The following is a 6,139-nucleotide window of genomic DNA, read 5'->3' on the forward strand; positions in this document are numbered from 1 at the left end:
TCCTGTGGGTAGGCAGTGAGATGTGTGTGGGCAGTGAGATGCTGGGGACTGTGGCACAGGCTGTTCACGAGCCTCCCTGTTCCAGTGGGGGCAGAAACAGGACGTTGCTGTGGCGAGATCTGTGTGCAGCTGGCTAGCTGGGAGTTCCAGAAAGTTGTGCTCTATCTTTTCTAGCGACAGCTGCCTTGATGAGGAGTAAAGGGATAGATTCTTTTTTTTTTTTTTTTTTTGTCTACACGGCATCTCTTTTACTCATGCTTTGGTGCTGAGAGATGTTCACACTGGTTGTGTTTCTAACTGGCTTTTTGGTGCACCTTAAACCCCCCAGCTTTCCCAGTGCTTCATCCTTATTGTCAGAGTTTCAGAGTGGCAGCTGCAGATGCAAAATCCCTGGGGTTGGGGTTTGTCACCAGGGTATAACCACTGCTCTGCAGTTACTCAAACTCCTGGCACTGGAAACCTTCACATAAACCCAGCAGGTTTCCAGCAGTACCGCAGGGACCCACCACCCTCTTCCTTCAGATACTCTTTCGCTGAACTCAAAGCTGTCATGATCAGGGTGAAATATGATGCCAGGAGAATGGGAGAGTAGGTATTTGGAGAACATGATGGCAGTCTCTGCCTGCAGTCATCTGACTGCAGGAATAAGTGGTAATCCTGCCATTAGGAAAGACCATCAACACATGCTCTTTGATCTGTCACGAACTGAAGTTCCAATGTTTTAGTGTGTTTTTACACCAGAATCATCTGGACCAACTTCAAGGGGAGTAAAGGGGCCCCATTTCCATCTGTGAAGCTTGGATCTACAGGATGAATTCTCCCTACAAATGCTACACTGTAAATTGCAGAAGATTTGGAGCGGCTCCCTGGCTGGTTGTTGATTTTCCCAAGGCCCAGCCTGGTTATTTCTGCAATCCCTTCTCACTTTCTTGTAAGGACCATCACTGTAAGATACAAAATGCCTCTGTTTGCTTGTCCTGAGTCTTGCAGAGCTCACTCACAATACAGAAAAGAAACAGTAAGATCTGCAAACAGGCAGCTCTCTCAAGAAACATGCCGCAGGTTTGCTGATTCCATGGTGAAAGCAATGTTTATGGAACTTAGTTGTGAAATGGATATTTCTTTGTAGGAAACGAGTGCCCTGCTGTGACATCATTATTCTCAGTTCCAGCAGTTCACTAATGTTCTTTATAAAACCCCACAATTTATGTAAGTTCAAGACTGTATAAGAACTTCAGGAAATGAGCTTCCTCACAGAGGTTTCTCAGGGCAGGGACCCAATGCTGACAGAGCCTCTGCTACCACACAGAGTCACTGGGACGATTTCCAGAGCAGTGCAGATCCATGGGAGCTGTCTTTTGAGGACACAAGGGCTGAGACAGCCAAGGGAACTTGCTGCTTTCCCTTGCTAGCTGGAATTTTTGGATGCCAGAAGAACAGCTGTATGTTCTGTGTGTTGGATCAGCAGTCTGCATTTTTCTCCACCTTTTCTCTGGGAAAACTGAGAAAACATGGAATCCTGAAAATAATGGAAATACCTTTTTTTTTTTTCAGTCCATTGTGAGCTGTAGGTCATGATGTGGCTGAACTATTTCTTTTCCATCTCTGTATCAGACACTGATACAGGCGGTTAACTTGAATTGAGTGACCTCAAGGCCAGAGGAAACAAAGTCCTTGCTTGAACAAAACCTGTTTCTTTGTGTGAGAAAAGAGCATTTAAACTCTACCAAACAGCATCAAATGTTGCTGAATGTTCCCGTCAGAGGAGAGGAAAATGTGTGCAGCAGTTTCAGAGTGTCAGACTCATCCTGCTTTTTCATTTAACAGTCCTTTCAGACAGAGCTTTTGATTAGAGCTGTGCCCTGACCAATTGAGAGACAGATGGACTGGGACACATAGCCCTGCCTCTGGTGAAAACCAAAGTACAAATACCTTTTTTTGACTCCTTGTAGGGGTCTCCAGCCACTGACAGCATGCTCAGTTGATGTGCTGCTATTGTGAGCTGAGCATAGATCTCTTTTTATATGACACAAGCATTGTGCTCCAGGTCTCTTGTTGATTTGGCCACAGTGCTTATGAAATGGAAGTTACAAAATAAAGGGCCCTGAAGGATGTTCCCAGCTGTGGGAGGTGACCTGTGGTGTAGGGGACAGATCACAAGGCAGAAGAATTTAACAGGAATTATTAAATACTGGAGAAAAATAACTGTGCAAAGAGACAGACATTTTTCTGTTTGATGTCTTCAACTCATGATCAGAAGCTGTTTTGGAAGAGGTGCTTTATTTGGACATGTGATGAGGCTCTGCTCAAGGAGATTTAAATGAGATCTTTCTCATGATATGCCAGATGCAAAGCTGTATTTTTGAACTAAAAACCATAGGAAATAAAAATAACTGTGATTTACAGCAAACCCTGTGCAAACCACATGTCCTTGGAGGGCTGAACTCTAAAGTGCTATCTTTAGTTTCTTTCTAACAAACAAACAAATTTAAAAATCCATCCAATTCTGTATGATTCACTTTCTCCTGACTTTAGCCATCACACTCCAGAGTTAGCTGATGTGGAACAAGGAATCCTTCAATGAAGGAGAAAGAATTTCTATATGGCTATCACACACGGAAAAGTAAACATTTCAAGTGCCTCAAGCAGTTACGATTACACAGCTTATCCATGCGCAGCGGGTTCACAGAGCTCTTGGCACCTCTTGTCCGTGCCACCGAGGACTGAGCTTGGGAGCTGAAATTACCTTCCAGAAAGGTCCTCCTGGCTGCTGTGGCTCACTTGTTCCTAGTGCCAGGGCATCAGGCACTTGGAGACCTCTTCTTCACCAAGGCTGGTAGGGCTCTCAGGCATGGCACGTCCTGGGGAACACCGTGGGTAGGAGCTTGAACACAACTGGCACAGTCTCATACCCTGGTAGGGGGAAGCCCCTCAGAGTGGGTGTGGGGGGAATCTTTGTTTTCAGATGAAGGAAAGATTTGGGACTGTAAGCAGGGGGGTGGAGCATTACTCCAAGCAAGGGGCTTGGGGTTATGTGGCCTGGAAGTGAACGCTCTCCCTTGAGTACCCGGCAGCCCAGCTGGAGGAGATGCCTGTGCACCACCGGCCAGGTATCACTTGTGACAGCAGGACACGTTGCAAAACATCGTCAGATGAAGTTACAAACACAATGCCGATGGCGTTGAAGAGCAGAGGGCACATGTCACCGGCTGGGCACTCACAAGTGCTTGCCTGGGGCTGTTTTCCTGCCCCATCAGCTGCGGGCGGGGTGAGCGCCCTGCCAAGGGCGCCAGCGCTCGTTAGGGGCTGTGCTGACACGGCACAGCTCCTTTCATCCTGCGACCCCGGGGACTGCTGTGCTGGGCAAAATGGGAGCTGCCGCCTTTAAACAAAGCAGCTGTTTATTCTTGAAACAATTAGAGACGGCAGTTAGGTCTTGAACTCGTTACTGAGCCCAAAACAATTATGATAAAAACAAGTTCCAGATGGGCTCAAAAGGAGTTGTTTTTGTCTTTACTGAATTAGAATGGATTCCATGTCTTCAAGTTCCTCTGGTATTTATGGACAGGAAACATGAATTACACGCAATAATTTACTACAAACAAAAGAGATGACTGCTGCAACAGCCCATTTATCTCTGCTCATGTGCCTTCTTGAGGTTTATGTGCTGTTTAACTCATGGGGAGAGTTAATAGCATTTTCCTCTGTTTTCTAAGTCCGCAGTTTTGGTTTGCAGAAACGGACAAGAAGCTGTTGAAATTGTGCTGCAGGTTACTATCACTGAGCCTGCAGATGCACAGTGGGTAAATATTGTCTGGCAAAGAGATACCATCATGTTTCAGTTCTTCCTTTGAAGGACTTGTGCAAAGGTTACGCTTGAGAGTCCTTCTAATTAGGTCCTCTGGCTGCTCCAAGAGCATGCAGACAGAGACCTTTTTCAAAGCCTGTCCAAAATGAAGTCTGGGCATCACACATACTTGTATGGAAACTTTGAGTTTCTGACATCATGGGTTTTGAAGCTGATGCTGCACATTGACAGCAATTGAACTGATCCCAAAAGGAAGGGGAGCCCAGCAGATGGCAGGAAGCAATGGCACATCACTGTGCTGCATCAGCTTTGAGTCCCCAGGCAGGGGCAGGACAAGGCAGGAGGAAATCAGTGAAAAAACTCCTGGGCAGCGTTTTTCTGGCAGTCCCTCTTACCTTCGTGCAGCTGAGACAGAGTTTGGCTTTGTTTTTAGATTTCATGGTTTTATAAAAGGTCACATGTCAGCATCACTATGAAGGTGTGTGGGGGTGTGTGTGTGAGAACCCAAATATGTGGCTGGGCTGATGGGAACTTGTGGAAGGCTGTACATCCAAAAACCCATAAAATGTGACATGGATTCTAATAAAGACTAAAGCTGCCCTGGGTGTACTGTAGGGCATGAAGTCAGCTTGGCTGAGCTCCGAAGGGAGTGAGATCATGGGCAGAAAGCAGCCTGGGAACTCAGGGTGACACTGGGATTTGTTTGGCCTCTCCCAGTGGGAGCTGGTGAGCCTCCCAATGCATTTCATCACTTCTCCCCCTTCCCCCATAAACCCTAGAAAAGAGGCCTGGACAAGTGGAGTTCTCCAGTTTTGGTTAAAAAAAGGGAAGGGAAGGGAAGGGAAGGGAAGGGAAGGGAAGGGAAGGGAAGGGAAGGGAAGGGAAGGGAAGGGAAGGGAAGGGAAGGGAAGGGAAGGGAGAAGTGAGAAAGTGATTATTACTTTCTTTTAGATTTTATGCAATGTCTAATTTACACATAGTCTTTCACAGAGAGTAAATGGGATTGATTATCTGGATTCTCATCCCTGTGGAGCTAGTGAGAGCCTCCTTCCAGCAGAGAGACTCCCAGTATTCATCTCCCAGCCTTGATTCAATAAGGAAGGGGCAGGAATCATGGTGCTTGAATTCAGCTTCTGTCTGGTGGATCCCTAATGCAGCTCCTTCTTCTCCCCCAGCCAAATCAGAGGGGCTCTCAGCACCGCAGTGCCCAGGGTGCCCAGGAGCCCATTCTCTCATCTGACAGACCCCACCGCTCTCTTGTCTCCTTCCTTCTCTCCCCCGTATGTTCCTTTAACCTCATGTCCCGTCATCTTCCACCTAGGTTTTGTATTTCATCCAAGGGCAGTCAGGGTGGAGGTGGTGGAGGACACAAAGCCTCCCTTCCCCCCTCGGTAATCTAATTTCCCATTAACTGAAGGTTTCAAGGGAAATCTCAGGACTCATTAAGGTTCTGATGACAGCTTAACCCTCTCCAACACAAACCAAACACCAGGCCCCTTCCTCATCTGAACCCAGGGTGGCTGTAACATTAAACTCCACGGCTGAGCAGCGCAGAGAGGTCTGGAAAGCAGAGTCAGAGGGAGAGGGAACGCTGCCGGGTTTCTGGAGAAGTTTATCAGCTCCAGTTTTCAGGAGCACAGTCTGTGTGGGACACGCGGGCCGCACACAGGCTCTGCTCCCTCCCGAGGGCAGAACGCGAGCGCTGGGGCCGCTCCCCGGGTGCCCCGCAGCACCCGGGGGGATCACACATCTCCTGGCTTCTCCCAGCGACCTTGAGCGACCTTGGCAGCCCGGTGCGATCTCGCACAGCTTGGGGCAACGCCTCACTGCTCCATCCGGGAGGCAGGAGAGGTCCCAGCAGGAATCACTGAAAACCCTGTGTGCCTAAGTGAATACAGGACCCTTCTGGTCAGCGAAGCAACCGGCAACACAGCCCGCTTGAGGCGGCGGTTGTCCCTCCGAGCCAGCGGGGCGAACACCGCGCTGACAGCCCCCGGCTCTCGGGGGACACTGCGGGGCCGCAGCCCAGCGCACCGGGAGGAGGCTTCCCCGGCCGGGCATGTCGCCGTGGCTGTCGCCGTGGCTGTCGCCGTCCCAGTCCCCGCCGCGCCGCCTTAGCCCGGCTGCTCCTCGGCTCCGCCCCCGGCGCTGCCGCTGCCCCTGCGCCGCCACGGCCGCGGGGCGGGGCCGCTCCTGGTTGGCTGCGGCCGCGGGCCGGGGCCATGAGGCGCGTTCCTATTGGCCGGTGGGCGCCGGCTGCCGCGCGGGGATTGGCCGGACGCTCGGCTCGGGGGCGGGGCGCGCGGCGGCGCGGGGGGGGCGTTAAAGGCG

The sequence above is a fragment of the Hirundo rustica genome, chromosome 17 (genome assembly GCF_015227805.2).
Source record: "Hirundo rustica isolate bHirRus1 chromosome 17, bHirRus1.pri.v3, whole genome shotgun sequence".
Taxonomy (NCBI): domain Eukaryota; kingdom Metazoa; phylum Chordata; class Aves; order Passeriformes; family Hirundinidae; genus Hirundo; species Hirundo rustica.